At 45.9% G+C, this 19,270-nt stretch overlaps 1 protein-coding gene across 1 annotated transcript in view; it reads right to left on the bottom strand.

The window, feature by feature from the left end:
• Positions 1–19,270, bottom strand: part of CBLB (Cbl proto-oncogene B) — a 235,686-nt gene that overhangs the window by 139,321 nt on the left and 77,095 nt on the right. The window lies entirely within an intron of this gene.

Here is a 19,270-nt window from a genome sequence, read left to right as displayed (position 1 = left end):
CACACATGCAAGCAGTTAGTTGCAAGAGTTAGCCCACTTTGTCTTTCCTCTGTGTGGATTCAATTTTTTAATGTGTTTTAATGAAGATTTAATAAAGTATATTTAGTACTTTTTGGTCTTTAGTCTGCTTTTTGCTGGAGTGAAGGTTTTGCCTTTTATGTTTTGAGACCTCTCAATATAGGAAAATATTACATATACTGTACACAATCAGATTTAGGCTTTCATTTTTCCACTGGAAGTCTTAGGCCACGGCCCCACCATCAGTATTTGGTCAGTATTTTTTTCTCAGGAGTGGGAGCCAAAACCAGGAGTGGGTGATAAATGCAGAATTGGTGACTTGTTTCTATTATACCTTTTCTCTGATTGTTCCTCACCAGGTTTTGGCTCCCACTCCTGAGAAAAAATACTGACCAAATACTGATAATGGGGCCCTGACCTTAAAGGGACTCTGGCAGCACAGAATGACGGTTCAAACTAAGTTCCACCGCTTGGTGCTTCATGGCGGGGCCAATCATTTATATACACCTTCCCACCTGCTTGTTTTCCCTCAATCTCCGCCCTCCTTATTTGATTGACAGCTCTGGCTTCATAGAAAAAAACCAAGCAGGTGGGAAGGTGTATATAAAGTATTGGCCCCGCCGTTAAGCACTGAGCGCCTGTACTTGGTTTGAACAGTCATACTGTGCTGACAGAGCCCCTTTAAAAATGGGAATTGGAATATGACTAGCTACAACAGGAAATTCCCCCATTTTAACTTTAAGCTAGTTTTGGTAATTCTCATCCTACGTTTTTAATGATTGTTGCAAACAGTAACAATTTTGACCGCGATTGCATTTAGACACTATATTACGCTGAGTGGAACCTCTACTGAGAACAACTGGAGTTATAGTGACTGTTACTTCCAAACAGCTTTTGATTACACCAAATCTATAAAAACAAAACACAACATAGTAACTTCAGACTAAAGTTTTGCTTAGTGATGGTCTAGGTGCCGAGACCCCCTCCAGTTAGGGGAGAAGTGCTTCTCCTTGGACACTTATGAAGGGTCACAGACTTTCTACATGGCCTGTCTTCAGTCTCTGAGAAGAACAACCTTATTTTTCTGTACTGAATTCCAAAATGATATATCTTTTTCAATGGAAGTCAATGGCCTGTACAAAGGCATACATCAGAGACTCTATTATGCTTCAGAGCATACTTCAGACGTACACCTCCGACCTCTGCCAAAATGAGATGGGAACAGAGCATGAGATATCATACACATCCTGGTTTAATGCAGTGTAAGCTAAATGTTATACCATTCATTCAATGTGGGGCCACATCATTCACAACTGAGCTGCACTGTATTTGAATGCAATTAATGGAGAATTAACTAAATATGTTCTAGGAATCAAAAGCCGCCTGGTTAATACAAGTCCAGCAAGAATTTTGCATCAGCAAAAGTCCAGTCTATACCAAGATGTAAAAATATTACTTACTACTGCTCTTTCAATTCTTTATTCTGACTCAATTAAAAAAAAAACTTTTTAGATACTTGACAGTACTTGAAGAGAATCTGTTAGCTTGATTTCAGCCCCCAAACTTTTCTACATGTACATGAAGCCAGAACCCATTAGGCATAGTAGGCACCAGCCTATGGGCCCTACGTCTTTGGGGGACTCTGTACAACAGATGAAAAATAATATTGATTTGATACAAGCAGTGTGCCGGCCTGACCGGCTAACAGAGTGGGCCACCTGGAGCAATGGTGGTCCGATGTGAATATTGCAGCAAGCAGGAGTGAAATGATGTTTCAGCTGTGGTCGGGTATGTTCTAGAATGCGCTTGTATTAGAGGGGGGCCATGTATGGGATCGGGCATGGCAGCTCTGTGATTGGCCAGAACAGGGAGTGGGAGTGGAGGAGAGGTAATTGGCCGCAAGTTCTCACCGACTCCAGATCATAATATGACATTCATCAGTAGAAGTTTTCGGAATACAGACAAGTATATATAGGCCTACACCTGAGATCGGCAATAGATAATTATCTTTTCTCGGTTATAATGAAGTTTGATTGACTTAATTTTTGTTCTGCTTAATACAATTTAATTGGTATATTAAAATTGTTAGTCCATTTAAAAGCGTATTAGGAAATCATTTTTTGAAAGGGCCCCCAGATTTCAACTGCATGGGAGCCTCCACAGGGTTTAATCCAGCACTACATGTACCACTTACCATGTACCATCCATAGCTTTAGCTAGCCAGTCCATTCCTCCATTAATGAGAAACCACCACTGGAAACAATATGCAGATGAGGCTGAAGTGCTTTGGGCATAATGAAGCACTTTCCAAGCCTCTCAGTCTAGATCCTTATTTCCGGCCTGGTGCTTGAAGTCATCCAGGAAAGGAGAGGTCATGTAGGCAGAAAAAAGTGGCACTTGGGATGGACTAGAGCATGGAAAGTGTCATCATGCCCAAAGCACTTCAGCCTCATTCGCATCTTGATTGAAGTGGCAATTTCTTGGTAATGGAGGAACGGTCTGGCTACCTTAAGGTATGGATGGGCTAGTCTTTGAAAGAGCTACAGTGGGGAAAATAAGTATTTGATACATTGCCAATTTTGCAAGTTTTCCCACCTACAAAGAATGGAGAGGTCTGTAAATTTTATCGTAGATACACATCAACTGTGAGAGACAGAATCTTAAAAAAAAAATCCAGAAAATCACAACATTGTATTATTTTTACATAAATACTTTGCATTTTATTGCATGAAATAAGTATTTGGTCACCTACCACCCAGCAAGAATTCTGTCTCTCACAGACCTGTTAGTTTTTCTTTAAGAAGCCTTCCTACTCTGCACTGATTACCTGTATTAATTGCTCCTGTTTGAACTCGTTACCTATATAAAAGACACCTGTCCACACACTCAATCACTATCCAACCACTCCACCACGGCCAAGACCAAAGAGCTGTCTAAAGACACCAGGGACAAAATTGTAGATCTGCACAAGGCTGGGGTGGGCTACAGAACAATAGGCCAAGCAGCCTATCAATTTTTGATGATGATGAAAGAAGGAAAAAACAAAAAAACTAAATCCAACAAGAACATCATTTTCAGCAGAACTGCCATGTCAGTCAGTTATGAATTGTTCACGTGATATTTTCACACAGTCATTAGCTGTTTCTCCTACCATGTATAGGTTGCTTAAAGCTGTTTACCCATAAATAATATTTTCTATTCTATAAGTGCTATATTATCACTGCTGACAGGCTTTTACCTCCTATAGGCTTGTATGGAGTTGGAGTCCGCCTCTTATCCTTATACGGTATCTACTCTTGTAGAAAAATGATGCCTTTGTACAAATTGTTCAGATTTTTATCTTAAACTGTATTTTATGCAAAAACTAACAACCTTTGGAATATTTGTTGATATTGAAAATGCCCCTTTCTCCATTTATAAGAGGTCTCTTTCCCCCTATAACTGACTATCGATCTGTCAGTAACTTCTCAGAAGCTCTGAACTCACTGAAAAACAATGTCAACTTGTGGTGCAAAGATCAGAGCTCGTTATTGGGAAGTCTTAAATGTGTAAAATACTCTGCCGCTGTCACCATGTCGAAGCCGGGAGAACACATAATAGTGATTAATAGTAGCAGGCACAGAAAATTGGGCTGAGGAACAGGGAACAGGGTGTGCCAATAAATCACGGCAGGTAGTATCTGCCCCTTTGAGGAGCTAACCTGACGGGGGAAAAGACACATTTTTTGCAGATTATGCCTATATCGGAGTACACAACTGCCTGTCCATCAAAACAAAGAATTGGTCAAGCTCCGCTCTCAAGAATACAAGGAACTCCGCTCATGCTCATTTTAGCCAGTCAGCATGAGTCTTTTTGGGGACATGTTGGTCTCTTGGAGTATGGGTCTGTAGCTGTAATAGCCTATTCTTGTGTAAAAGAACATATTCATTGGACAAATCAGCTTTAAGCTGAAAACAATAACGAGGCTGACTGATACATGATTAGGCCTAGGTAACAGCTTATTTTACCATTTTTATACAGGAATTTTGATAGGTGTATTATGAATCATACAAAGGGAATACACGACACTCCACCTTATTGCTTGAAACGGTGTGCGGGTAGGATACCAAGCCTTAATTTAGAAGATGAAAAAAACTTGGCACTCCAAAATAACATGTCACATAAGAATGGATGTCTTATTGGCTCCCCCATTCAAATACGTGGATCACAAGCATTGTCCTGGCAGGAAAGAAGACTCCCGTCGTTACTGATGAAGGCCTGACTGACTGAAACATCACGTATTTGGATTGCAGAACCAATAAGACACCCATTCTTATTTGACACGTTACTTTGATGTGCTGGGTTTTTTATACATCATGAGTCATGGTCCACACAAATATTTTATGGCTTTGTGGGCCTGCCCTAATTATGGTTACACATAGAAAAGCAGCCCAGCCATTGCCAACCAACGGTGAGGTGCAGGACGATGGCACACAACTTATTGAAATAAAGTGTGTTCACATCTGTGTTATTAGTTCTGTTTTATTACAGGAACAAAAATAATGGAAGTACCGGAGGCTTGGCGCTACAGACAGACCCAGCGGGCTATCACAGGGTCCATCTGGTTTTTGCCCAGAGGCCCTAAATGACATGAAACTGAAGAACAAACAAGCCCACATGCTGTATTTTTCTACATATTTTAGTGCCTAATGAAGCAGCTTATCATGTCAAGGCCACGTTCACACGTTCAGTATTTTACATCAATATGTGTAAGCCAAAACCAGGAGAAGAACTATCAAAGTAAAAGTATAATAGAAACACGTCACCACTTTTTCACCCACTCCTGATTTTGCCTTTGAAATACGTGAGTAAAATACTGACCAAGTACTGAACGTGTGAACGTGGCCTTAAGATTAAATCGAGGATACAAGGAGGTGCCAGGCTAATTGTTTATGTTAACACGTTGCATTTTTGCCGTCTTTTCTGGGCAGTGTTTTGTGAAATCTCATGCACACTCTGCTTATTTTGTCCTTGCAGATTTGAAGCAGTTTTATATCTGCAGCATGTCTTTCAGCGTTTTTTACAGTGGAACAAAGCATCAATGACGCACACAAAACCTGCAAATTTTATACAGAGGTTTTCCTGCCAACACTCCAGTGTTTCAAGTAGATCTTTCATCTTTCTGACCGTCTGCACATACCCATAATGGCATCAAGCATACTACCGTAACGGGGAACCCCCGGCCAGATACAAGAACACGATCTGCATACATACATGGAAACATTATATTCTCATTTTGAGTAAATTAAGTACCAGTCCCAGTTCTGAAATACATCAGTACTTCCATATATACATCAAAGGTAAAATAACATATTGAGGACGTCTATTTTGTCTCATGTCACATGGAAAATCTCATGTATCTGACTGACAGCACATACATACAAGACATATTATTTTCCAGAAATTATACATTTTAGAAATCTGTTATTCATCAAGTTGCCCAGAACTGGGTAAAAGGGGATTGCATGTTATTCAGTGAAATGACAGTGCTAGCTGCCACTTAGGGTATGATTGCAATTAAATGAAGATCACTTAATCAAGTAAAATATCAGATTAAGTCTTGTACCTCATAGTTCTCATCATTTGATCAGTTTAGATATTCTGAGAGCATTAATTAAATGTGCAGTGTAAAAAAAATACCTATACATTCCGAAGTCTACGCATTAGGGTTTTTCTTATGATACCATTACATATTGGCACGATATGGCGGTTATACGCTTTGTTGAGAAACACAAGAACCAATGATAATTGGGTTATATGAAAGTCTGTAAAGTCACTTTCCTGGCTGATAGTCCAGGTCATCAGACAGTCATGCTGAGATTTTGGCATAAATAAAAATTTGTGTGATAGTGGCATAGTGCTGTAAGTACTTACAGATGAAGCCCTAGTCAAATGATCAATGGAGGTCAATGATCTTTCGTATAAAGTATTTAGAGTCCAGTCTATCACAGAACATATTATGCCAAGGTTTCCCTACCCCCAGTGCAACGCAATGAGTTGATGTGGGATTATTACCCATTGATGGAAGAAACCCTACCTTTCCATTTACATTTCCTATATGTGTCTCAGGAGGGATCCTTTTTTCCACGTACAATTGAGTACACTTGTCACAGGCTGAGCGGCAAGTAAAAAGCCACTTCTCAACATGGAGATGATTAGAAGACGGACCAGACATTTACTATGGATTGAAACATAGAAGACGGTTTATTTTTTATATAATGTTTTAATAAAGAAACCCAAGAATAAATACAATTTATTCACTGAGGCTCTCAAACCACCTGCTGTACAGGGACTTCCTCAGGAGAAAAGAGCAAGGCCACAGTTCTGTGCACAGATGGGTGGCCCCGAGCGATTCATCACTTTAGAAGATGGGAATTAACCTTTATAAGGGCTGCCCTGATAAAGAGGTGGTCCACTACTTTAGCACTGATGACCTATCCTCATCAATCAGCTGTTAGCAGTGGGCAGCCAGAAATAATCACTTGTGGAGCCGTCTTCTGGTAGTGGCTGAGGCAGGGTACTGTACATCTGCCTCCTATTCAAATTAATAGGTGACGGACGTGTAGTGGCCACTATCAGAAGACGGCCAGCTCCGCAAGTGAGTGCTTCCGGCCGCAGCTGGCAAAGCCGATAACAGCTGATCAGTGGGGGTGCAGGGTGTTAGACCCCGGCCGATCAGACATTGATGACCTATCCTAAGGATTGGTCATTGATGCTAAAGTAGTGGACAACCTCTTTAAGTAAGCCAATTAGATTTACCCAATTATGCATTTTCAGTGGGGCACTGTGACTGGTCGGCAGCTATGCCCACGATGCACCGGCTTCTGACAGCAGACATATGCAAAATATTCATCACCCCACACACACACTAAACGGTAAAAGTTCGACTCCAAAATACAATATACACTATATGAACTAAAAAGTATTAGAACACGTGCACATTACATCTTCAGGAGTTTTTATCACCTCCCATTCTAGATTCATAGGCAGCAATAATATGCAGACAGAACAGCTTCCACTCTTCTGGGAAGGCTTTCTACAAGCTTTTGGACTGTGCCCGTGTGATTGTAGCCCATCGGTGAGCTCAGACACTGATGTTGGAGAGGGTCTGGCTCACAATCGATGGGCTTGAGGGCTAGTTAAGTTTTTCTACACTACAGCAGGGGTGAGCAACCTTTTTTGATCCAAGGTACAAAATAAAACTTATATGGGTATTACCATCTGAGACATTTCCAGCATAAAAAATTATATGCCATAAATGCATGATAGATAGACCATAAAATGGCACCTGCACCTATGCACCCTTCACCTCCAACTAGAATTTAGGAGAGGGGAAGGCTCAAACAATGGCAAACGCTATAAACTACAATGTAGAGAGCCACAGGCATAGATGGCCACCTGCATAAATCATACATCTTTCTGGAGGGGCAAGAGACACCATTTCTTCTTAAATTTAGAAGCGGAGACACAGAGATGACTGTGTGCCTCCTTTCTTTTGTTTGTTAAGGAAAAGACATGCAAACAGCCATACACAGCCAAGTATTTGTGACCAGATGGATGGGAGCCGAACGGAAGGGCATAGTGGGTCATATATGGCCCGGGCTGTAGGTTGTGCACTCCTGCTCTACACTCAGCTCACCCCACCATGCCTTTATGGACCTTGCTTTGTGCACTAGTACACAATGCTGCTGCAACTACCTTAGCCACACTATTCCCGCAAAGTTGGAAGAATACAATTGTCCAAAATGTCTGGGTATACCGATGCATTATGAGTTCTATTCGCTGGAACCAAGGGGGCTAAGCAACCCGTAACATTATCGCACCTCCACCAAACCTTACAGTCGGCACAATGGGAGACAGGTAACGTTCTCCTGGCATTCACCAACGTCAGACTCCCAATCAGACTGCTAGAGAAGCGTGGCTCGTCGCTCAACAGAGCAAGTTTTCACAGTCCAGTGGCGGCATGACTTACACAACTCCACCCGATGCTTGGTGATGTAAGACTTGCCCGCAGCTTCTCAGCCATGGAAGACCATGCCTTGAAGCTTTTGTCGCACAGTATTGATGTTAGTGTTTGGAGCTCTACAGATATGGAGTCAGCAGGGGATTGGCAACTTATGCACTATGCGTCTCAGCACTCGGCGCCCCCTCTTTGTAAAACCATGGTTAAGTACACACGTAGCGTTTTTGATGCGTTTTTTCTGTGCGGAAATGCATCAAAAATGCTATGTAATCTGTCTGCCAGCTAATGCAATGACAATCCTGATGTGCTGTGCACATAATTCAGAATTTTCCGCTCAGGATTGTCATTGCGTTTAAATACGCAGCATGTCCATTGTATGGAGCATTTCCAGCCCAATGACTTTCATTGAACCTCAGCAAACCCTCCGAGATATATTTGGGTGAAATATGCTGCAAAACCGCACATACAATGGTACCCGGGGGTCGGCTGGGGAAGACTACTTCTGTCATAATCCGACCGCCGCTCCCGCTGATAACAGTGAGAGCGGCATGGCTGAGGGGAGTAGTAGTGTCGAGCCGAGCCGGCGTGTGCGCGCTGTGTAAAAAAAAAAACACCAATCCTCACCTGTCCGGCGTCTCCCGGTGTCCCCGCGTTGTCCTCCGGCGTCCTGATCCTTCGGCAGCCGGCGGTACACTGACGGGAGCGCAGTAACTCCCGGCAGTGTACATCGCTGCGCTGCCAGGACCTGAAGTCACGTGAGCTCTCAGCTGAAGATCAGCTGAGAGCTCCGGGACCTCACTTTACGGCACCCGTGCTGTGTGGGAACATTCTCAAGAATGTTCCCATGTACCACTGATGCGGAGGTCACTGGGGCTGATCAGCTGATCTTCAGCTGATGAACCCAAGTGACTTCACTCCTGCAGCAGAGCAATGTGTGATTTTACACTCCTGTCGGTGTATACATTGCTGTCATCTACAGTAGTGACATCAGTGAGTGCTGATGTCACTGCTGTAGAAGTGACCCAGATCGCTAAGGGACAATCTGGATTACGTCGTGACGGCAGACAGGTGAGGGATATGGTTGTTTTTTATTTATTTTTTTTTTTACAGAAGATCAAGGGATTCGGGAAATGGGTGTGCAATGCAAAAATTATTAAAACCCAGGTGTCATTTTATTTCAATAAAATACTTTATTCTGGTGGTGTCCTTTATTGAAAAAGTGGCAAAAACTTTACTAAGGGGTTAGTAATGGGGGCATCTTATGGATGCCATCCATTGCTAACCTGGGCTTCACGTCAGCCGCCAACACAAGGCTGACATGAACCCCAACCCCATTACCCCACTGCCACCGCTACATTGCAGTGTGAAGAGCGGAGGCTAACCGCCAGATTTGGTGCATTTTAAGGATGCGCCATTTCTGGGACTGCTGAGGGGTGATATTATTAGCCGGGGAGGGGGCTAGTATCCATAGCCCCTTCCCTGACTATTTTTATCAGCCTGCAGCTGTCTGTTTAGCCTTTTCTGGTTAGATTTTATAAGGGGACCCTATGTCATTTATTTACTGGTGTCCTCCTGTAATTTAGCCAGTAAAGGCTAAGCAAACAGCTGTGGGCTGTTATTAATAGTCAGGGAACATTTTTGGCCAATGGCCCCTTTCCCGGCTACTAATATCAGCCCCCAGCGGTCGGCTTTCCCTTTGCTGGTTATGAAAATGACACGGGAGCCCAAGCCATTTTTTTTTTAAATTTTAGGCTTTGTGCCCAATGATTCAGACTTAGCAGCGCTTTGGACGCATATTTTTGCTGCGTCCAAAACATTGCATTTTATTAAACGAATGTAAATCCACATGTGTTCACTGAACCATGCGGATTTACCATTCTATACATTCAACTGGTCAAATTTCTGCTGTGGAGACTAGTGACTCCGCAAGAGAAATTGACATGATGCAGTTCTGAAAGAGGCGCCGCATGTCAGTGTCTGCGGGTGATCCGCAGCCTCAGGTGCACACATTTTGGACATGGGATTTCTAGAGATCCCATCCACTATGTTGTAACATCCAGATGCAGCGGATTTGACGCTGTATAAACACGCAGCGTCAAACCTGCAGCGGCTCCGGATAATGGACACATACCCAAACTCACCCGCAGCATGTCAATTTCTGTAGCGGACATGCTAGTCTCCGCTGCAGATTTTGACCGGTTGAAGTGTCATTATATGCAGTGGATCCACAAGTATTGACAACAAAAGTGCGGCATTAGAACACAGCAAAAATATGTTGTGTCCAAAGCGCTGCTTGTTGCTGTTCGTGGGGACGTAGTGGCAAGACAAACAGTAGTGAGCTGTTAATATTAGCCAGAGACCATGTTTGCCTAATGGCACCTTCCTAGGCTAAAAATAGCAGCTCTCAGCTGCCCCAGAAATTACATATATGGAAAAGCTAATGAAGATTGGGTATATGGGATTAGCTGACATCTATCTCTTTTGTTTGGTGATGACAAGGTGTCAATCAGACCCTTCAAATACCAAACCTAATTAAAGTATAGTAAAGAGTGAAATAAACACACAGACACAGAACAAACACTTTATTTGAAATACAACAGACACATTCTTAAATTAACCAATATACTCACCCCAGTTCTGACGGTAATCCAAGGGTTAAAGCAATGTCCCACATTTCTTTTTTTCAAATAACTTTAATTAGCTCCAAAAAGCATTCATTGATGTACAAAAACGCATTAAAAAAAGCATTAACAAACGCATCAAAAAGGCGGCAAAAAACGCGTGTTTTTTTCTGCAGCGTTTTTCCTGCCAAGAGCATGCAGAAACGCTTCAGAAACTTCTTCTTCAAATCCTGAACGTGCGCACATAGCCTTACTGCATACTAGGAATATAACAAAAGACATGCTGATTTGGAGATGCTCTGACCCAGTCAAAGACGCTCAGCACGCTTGCCCATTTCTCTGCTTCGCACACATCAAGTTCAAGAACTGACTGTACCCTTGCTGCCTCATATATCCAACCTCTTGACAGGTTCCGTTGTAAAGAGAAAATCAATGTTAATCAGTGGTTTTAATGTCTGTCTGATCGGTGTACATGCAGTATAGTCATTTATAAATTTAATAAGACATTCCTAAAAGAGTAGCCAAGTGGATTATTTAGTTGTTAAAAAGACAGCTTACTCCATCTTCTAGATTAACCATTTCCTGCAGTACCCTGCATTCTGCAGCACTTCTCATGGCCACTGGATTTTAATCTAAATAGGATTTTTATCAGAAATTCCTTCAGGAACACAACAGGCTGTCAATGTGGGGCAATGGGAGAGGTAAACTCATGAAACGGGACCCCAGTAGGACCGGCCATATAGTGGGGAGTTCAGAAGGCTACAAGGTCAGATCTGGAGAAGATTCTGTCACCACGTCTTTAGCAGTAAAATCAAGATAACTTTGGATTGATGCAAATCAAGAAAATAGTGCTGTTACAGTCAGTACATATATTAATGTACAGATCTACTTTGATCGTGCTCCCAGTGACAGGCAGGGCAAGAATGCTCATGTATGTTGAATTTTAACAAGCTCCATCCTTTGTCGTACAGAGAAAGGTGCCGTTTGCTGCTATTTATCACCCTCTCAATAGCTAGATGGGCTTTCCAACTTAAAAAAAAAAATAAATTGTTGGTAAGTGCTTAGAAGCTTTATCCCCCTTTGGAAACTTTTTTAGCTTACCGTAAATGCATATATTTTGGCCTAATAATAATTTTCGCAAAAGTGTTTCATTTTTGTTTTTTCACTGTTTGCATTCTGTATTCTCTGTGTTGCACTGTCTATTGCTGGGTGCAAAATGAGTTAACTGAGAATCAGTCAGCCCACTGTGACAGTCTGAGGGCAGTTTGTACCTTTATACCTCTTTAATCTGTCTGTTTCTCAGCTCCTCTCAGCTGATTTATGGCCACAGACAAAGAGCCTGTAAAAACCAAATAGTGATGACTTTATAATGAAACTCAACTGAAAAATGTATTTTTAACCCCAAATACATGCATTTAAGTAAAAAAAAATATAGAAATTGTCGAAAGGTGCACCCCCTTTAAAGTAGTACGATATGTTTACTAACATAGTTCTCATCTGAAGGGTGTCCCAATCGTCAGCTACAAGCTCAGCTTTGGGGTCCTGGCAGGTCCTCCCACTGTTTGATTTGAAAACAGAACAATTCCTGTGCCACCATTTGACCAGGGCTATGTGTGAAGGAGGCTGGCTGACTACTTTCAATAGCTAAGCAAGCCCCTTTCTCTAACATAGCTGATGTAGAGACAGAGAGGTGGTCTGACTTCGCTATTAAAACATGCAGCCAGCCCCCTTCACACGTCAACTGGAATAGGACCTGCTGAGATTCAGGACCGGAAATTGTAGCTGAAGACTGGAGCACCTCTCAAACAGGAACTAGTAGTAAGCTGCAAAACATACTACTTTAAGGACTAGTTTGTCAATAAAGACTGGGAGCAGTGCTGGAGCAGAGTCAGTGTCATTGCTGATTTTATTATATTTATTTACAGCAAGCTAGAGGGATTAAAGAATTTATTGCTGGAAACCCCCACTAAGAACCTAACAGCAATTTCTTTTAGCTAGGCAATCCCTTAAAGGGGTTGTCGACCCATGGTAAAATCCTCAGCTAGCGCTGCAGCATGCAGAATCCTAATGTTGTGCAATATATATGTGATTGCAAGTGTGCGATTTGCATACTAAGGGTCACGTGCCAACTACAGAGTCTCAGCCGTGCCGCCTCATAATATCTATTGAGAGATGCTGCTGAGACTCTTGTCGGCACATCAGGGTAATAACAAAAGAAAAGAGAGCAATAAGTGTCTGCTATTGCAAATATACCCCCCCACCCCCCGGCCCACCGCTGGAAATGCTGGAGCCACACCTGTGAGAATCTTCCCAATGAAGGGGAAAACATCATATATCCAGCTAGCGAAGTCGTAGATTGCAAATATTAAACTTTATTCCATTCCATGGGTAAAATTTTGGCTTTGTGATGGATCACACTATAGCAGACCTACAGTGCATTACAAACCATTAGGATCTTGCCTTAGATTTTACCAGAAATAAACAACTCTTAAGAAAAATGTGCCCAACCAGATGATTCGAGCATGCATGGTTATAGGGCAACCATGAGAGACAGCTGCCCGCAAAATTCTTGGTCAGAGGAGAGCAATTTCATGAGTTTCATTAGATTTCTTCACATCAGTGTCAGTGAGAACACCGGAGAGATCACGCAGATCCCACCGTTGCCACCAATTTGTCGGGGACACAACTCTGAAGATCCTAAATACAGTTGTGCTCAAAAGTTTACACACCCCGGCAGAATTTTCCATTTCTTGGTCTTGTTTCAGAGAATATGAATGATAACAAAAAAAACTTTTCTCCACTCATGGTTATTGGTTGGGTGAAGCCATTTATTGTCAAACTACTGTGTTTTCTCTTTTTAAATCTTAATGACAACCAAAAACATCAAAATGACCCTGATCAAAAGTTCACAAACCCCAGTTCTTAATACCGTGTATTGCCCCCTCTAACATCAATGACAGCTTGAAGTCTTTTGTGGTAGTTGTGGATGAGGTTCTTTAATTTCTCAGATGGTAAAGCTGCCCATTCTTCTTGGCAAAAAGCCTCCAGTTCCTGTAAATTCCTGGGCTGTCTAGCATAAGCTGCGCGCTTGAGATCTCCCCAGAGTGGCTCAGTGATATTGAGGTCAGGAGACTGAGATGACCACTCCAGAACCTTCACTTTGTTCTGCTGCAGCCAATGACAGGTCGACTTGGCCTTGTGTTTTGGATCGTTGTCATGTTGGAACATCCAAGTATGTCCCATGTGCACCTTCCGGGCTTATGAGTGCAAATTTGTCTCCAGTATTTGCTGATAACGTGCTGCATTCATCTTTCTTTCAACTTTTACCAAGTTCCTGTGCCTTTGTAGCTTACACATCCCCAAAACATCAGCAATCCACCTCCGTGCTTTACTGTAGGAAAGGTGTTCCTTTCATCATAGGCCTTGTTGACCTCTCACCAAATGTAATGTTTATGGTTGTGGCTAAAAAGTTCAATTTTGGTCTGACCACTCCAAATTACTGTAACGGGTCTGGGAGGCGGAACCTCTGAGCTACTATACAAGGGGGCGGTCCTTGTAAGGGAGCGGGTGGCAATCAGGGATGACGGGCAGGCAGTCACAGCAGGTGACCGGGACAGTCTCTGAGTGGACGGGCTGGAGGTCACGGCAAGTGACCGGGGCAGTCTCTGGAAGAACGGGCAGGAGGTCACGGCAAGTGACCGGGGCAGTCTCTGGATGAACGGGCAGGGAGTTACGGCAAGTGACCGGGGCAGTCTCTGGATGAACGGGCAGGGAGTTACGGCAAGTGACCGGGGCAGTCTCTGGGTAAAGGGTAGGTACGACCTGTGATGGCAGAGCCTCCGGGTAGGCTAGCAGGCAGATGGTAGATGTGTGCTCCCAGGTGAGCAAGCGAGAGTCTCTGGAATGGTAGGTGGTCACAGCACGTGACGGCGAAGCCTCCAGGTAGGCTAGCAGGCAGGTAACAGGTGTGCGCTCCCAGGTGAGCGGGCAGGAGTCTCTGGAAAGGCAGATGGTCACAGCACGTGACGGCGGAGCCTCCAGGTAGGCTAGCAGGCAGGTAACAGGTGTGCGCTCCCAGGTGAGCGGGCAAGCTGGTCCATATACAGACTGACAGGAGTTGGAAGGCAGACCGTCGGACCTCAGGCTAGCAGGCAGGTGACTGGATATCAGGCAGGACAAAGGCAGCAAGCTGGCAGGAATCTGGCAGGTAACTGGCAACGTGACCTGAGGGCTGAAGCACAGGTGAGACACAGGTGCAAACAACATTGCTCGGGCACCTCCATTTTGGAGGAGGTGCCCTTTATATGGGAGGTCCTCCGGCAATTGGCCGGGGACTCCTTAGGACGGTGCGCGCGGTCCCTTTAAGAGAGGGGGAGCGCGCGCGCGCGCCCTAAGCACACTGCCGGGGAAGGAGCGCGCGCCGGAAGCAGCGGGGAGAGCAGCGCTGGAGGACGCCGCGCCAGGAGCGGGGAGGTGAGAGGGACGGCGTCTCTGCCTAGAACGGGGCAGAGACGCCGATGCTACAGTACCCCCCACTTTAGGCCCCCTCTTTTTTAGGCCAGAAAGAAATTTTTCAAGGAGAAGCGGGGCGTTGATGTTCTCCCTGGGTTCCCAAGTTCTCTCCTCAGGACCAAACCCCTTCCAATCTACCAGAAAAAAGGTTTTTCCTCTTACCCTCTTGGAGGCCAGAATACTCTCTACCTCAAAGATGTCATCAGCGGAAACCGGAGCAGGAGGGGCACCTGGATTTTTGGAAAAAGAGTTAAAGACAACGGGTTTGAGGAGAGATACGTGGAAGGAGTTGGGGATCCGTAGGGTGGCCGGGAGTTTTAATTTGTAGGCCACAGGGTTAATTTGCCTGAGGATTTCGAAGGGGCCGATGAATCGAGGACCCAACTTGTAGGAGGGTATTTTGAGCCGCACATGTTTGGATGAGAGCCAAACCTTGTCTCCCGGACGGAATTGGGGCGGATCCAGACGTCTCTTATCAGCATATCTCTTCATCCGCTCAGAGGAGAGAAGAAGAGCGGACCTGGTGCTCTCCCAAATAGTTGAAAATTCGCTGACAAGAGACTCCGCAGCAGGGTTGTCCACAGAAACGGAGACAGGAAGTGGAATCCGGGGATGTTGGCCACCAACTATAAAGAACGGGGATTTGGAAGAGGACTCGCTCTCATGGTTGTTATAAGAGAACTCGGCCCACGGTAGAAGATCCACCCAGTCCGAGTGGTGAGCATCCACGAAGTGCCGGAGGTAGCTGGACAAGATCTGATTGATCCGCTCCACTTGACCATTGGACTGAGGGTGGTAAGCGGAGGAGAAATCCAGGGTAATGTCCAGCAGCTTACAAGTGGCTCTCCAGAAACGAGAGGTGAACTGAACCCCACGATCCGACACGATGTGGAGGGGCAGACCATGGAGACGGAAGATGTGGCGGATAAAGTCTTTAGCCAACTCGGGTGCAGACGGAAGACCAGGCAGGGGAATGAAGTGGGCCATCTTAGAAAAACGGTCAGCGACAACCCAAATGACGGTACAACCGGCAGAAACTGGAAGGTCGGTGATAAAGTCCATAGCGATGTGTTGCCAAGGAGCAGCAGGTACGGGAAGGGGCAGGAGATGGCCGGCAGGTAGATGTCGGGGAACTTTGTTACGAGCACAGGATGAACAGGCCGCGACGAAGTCTACCACGTCCTTACGTAGGGTAGGCCACCAGTAATGCCGGGCAATAAGTTGAAAGGTCTTTTTTTGGCCAGCATGGCCAGCTAGTTTAGAAGAATGTCCCCAGCGAAGAACCCTCTCCCGATCTGGCACAGCTATGAACGTCTTACCGGGTGGAAGACGAGTTAGATCCAAGGGAGCCACATTCATCACCTTGGAGGAGTCGATGATGTGCGTAGGTTCCTCCTCTTGATCGGAGGACAGGAAAGACCGAGACAAGGCATCAGCTTTGACGTTCTTGTCCGCCGGACGGAAATGAAGAGTGAAGTCGAAGCGGGCAAAAAACAACGACCACCGGGCCTGGCGAGGATTGAGCCTCTGGGCATTTTGGAGATATGCCAGGTTTTTGTGATCCGTGTAGATAATTACTGGGTAGAGAGCCCCTTCAAGCAGATAGCGCCACTCTCCTAGTGCCAATTTGATGGCTAGCAATTCCCGGTCTCCAATGGAGTATTTGCGCTCCGACGAGAAGATTTTGGAGAAGAAGCCGCACGTTACCATTCTCCCGGTAGAAGACTTCTGGGTGAGCACCGCTCCGGCTCCAGAGGAGGAAGCATCAACCTCCAGGTAGAATTGTTTATTACAGTCCGGACGGTGCAGGACGGGAGCAGAGGCGAAGGCTTTCTTTAGGGAAAGGAAGGCCTCCACGGCTTCAGGCGACCATATCCTGGGGTTAGCCCCCTTACGGGTAAGTGCAGATATGGGGGCAGTCCGAGACGAGAAGTGTGGGATGAAAAGACGATAATAATTAGCGAAGCCCAGGAATCGCTGTATCGCCTTCAAACCTTCAGGACGAGGCCATTTTAGAACGGAAGAGAGCTTCTCGGGATCCATTTGCAGACCTGTTTGGGAGATGACATAGCCCAAGAACGGAAGGGAGGTCTGATCGAAGAGGCACTTCTCGTATTTGGCGTAAAGGTGGTTCTGCCGAAGCCTAAGCAGGACCTGACGAACATCCCTCCGGTGTGTGGGGAGATCCGGAGAGAAGACCAAGATATCGTCCAGGTATACCACTATGCAGGAGTACAGGAGGTCACGGAAGATGTCATTGACTAGTTCCTGAAAGACCGCGGGAGCATTACAGAGACCGAAGGGCATCACAAGGTACTCGTAGTGACCGTCCCGGGTATTGAATGCCGTCTTCCACTCGTCTCCTTGACGGATACGGACCAGATTATACGCTCCTCGAAGATCCAGCTTGGAGAAGATCCTGGCGCCCTTGAGCCGGTCAAACAATTCGGAGATGAGTGGCAGGGGATATTTGTTTTTTACCGTAATGAGATTGAGTCCTCTGTAGTCAATACAGGGACGTAGCGAGCCGTCTTTCTTTTTGACAAAGAAGAATCCGGCTCCAGCCGGGGAGGTAGATTTTCGGATAAATCCCCTAGCCAGATTCTCTTCAATGTACTCAGACATGGCTCGGGTCTCGGCTGCAGATAACGGGTAGATACGCCCACGGGGAGGAGTGGTGCCAGGTACCAGGTCGATCGGGCAATCGTATGGCCTATGGGGCGGCAACGTCTCAGCTTCCTTCTTACCGAAGACGTCCGCATAGGGCCAGTAGGGAGCCGGGAGACCAGGTAAGTTAGCTGGAGTAGGCTGAGGGCGAAGTGGACGGACCGGAACCAGGCAGGTCCTATGGCAGTCAGGACCCCATCGGAATACTTCACCGGACCGCCAGTTCAATACGGGTTCATGTGTCTGGAGCCAAGGTAGACCTAGCAACAAGGAGTGAGAAAGTCCGGACAGCACATGGAATGAGATCTCCTCAGAGTGCAGCATTCCCACCTGTAGGGTTATAGGTTCGGTGACGAGCAGGATGGTCTCCGAGAGAAGTCTTCCATCCACGGAAGCAACTGACAATGGCTCCGCCAGGGACTTGGTGGGAATATGGTATCTCTCTACCAGAGACTGGGCGATGAGGTTTCCAGCAGCTCCAGAATCCAGATGGGCGAGTTCGAAGAGACGGTTTTCTCCCCAAGCAATAGAGACCGGTAAGGTCAGAGACGGAGAGGACTTACTTTTGTCTAGGACGACCTCTCCGAGTGGTCCTAGACACTGGCGTTTCCCGGCTTTTCCGGGCAGGAACGGATGAAGTGCTTCTTACTGCCACAATAGAAACAGCTTCCCTCGGCTCGGCGAGATTCTTGGCGAGAACCGACCATCTTGGTCTGGTCGACCTGCATAGGCTCAGGAGAGACGAAGGGAGTGACGGGTTGCTGAAAAGTAGGAGCTAGGCGTGGAAACCTCCTCTCACGGGTGACCTCTTTGGCACGCTCCTGGAACCGCAGGTCAATCCGGGTGGCAAGAGCTATCAGGTCATCGAGGGTGGTAGGAATGTCCCGACCGGCAAGTTCATCTTTAATACGGCCGGACAGACCCTCCCAGAAGACTGAAACCAGAGCGTCATTATCCCAGGCCAGCTCCGAGGCAAGGGTACGGAACCGTATGGCATATTGGCCCACGGTGAGGCTTCCCTGACGGAGGCGTAGCAGTGACGATGCGGATGAGGTCTTCCGTCCGGGTTCGTCGAAGACTTTCCGGAAGGCCGTGAGAAAGGAAGGCAAGTTGGACACCAGGGGGTCTCCTCTCTCCCATAGAGGATTTAGCCAGGCCAGAGCCTCTCCGGTGAGATGGGACATGATGAAGGCAATTTTGGCCCGGTCGGAGTTAAACTGGTGGGACAGGAGTTCAAAGTGCAGGGTGCACTGATTTATGAAGCCCCGAGCCTGAGCGGAGTCGCCTCCGAAGCGAGGGGGTGCAGAAAGCCGGGGTCCGGGGTAGGATACCATAGTGTTGGTGGACAGCGGAGCTGTCGGATTGCGAATCATGGCGCTGGCGGAGGTTGCTGGCGGAGCAGTCAGAGTGTCCAGGCGAGAATTGACATTCCGCAGGTGACCCAGGATGG

Source organism: Phyllobates terribilis, unplaced genomic scaffold, assembly GCF_046119375.1.
Source record: "Phyllobates terribilis strain yellow unplaced genomic scaffold, ASM4611937v1 Scaffold_2__4_contigs__length_985480577, whole genome shotgun sequence".
Lineage (NCBI taxonomy): Eukaryota > Metazoa > Chordata > Amphibia > Anura > Dendrobatidae > Phyllobates > Phyllobates terribilis.
The sequence above is the reverse complement of the archived record's forward strand: the minus strand, read 5'-3'. Positions and strand labels throughout refer to the sequence as shown.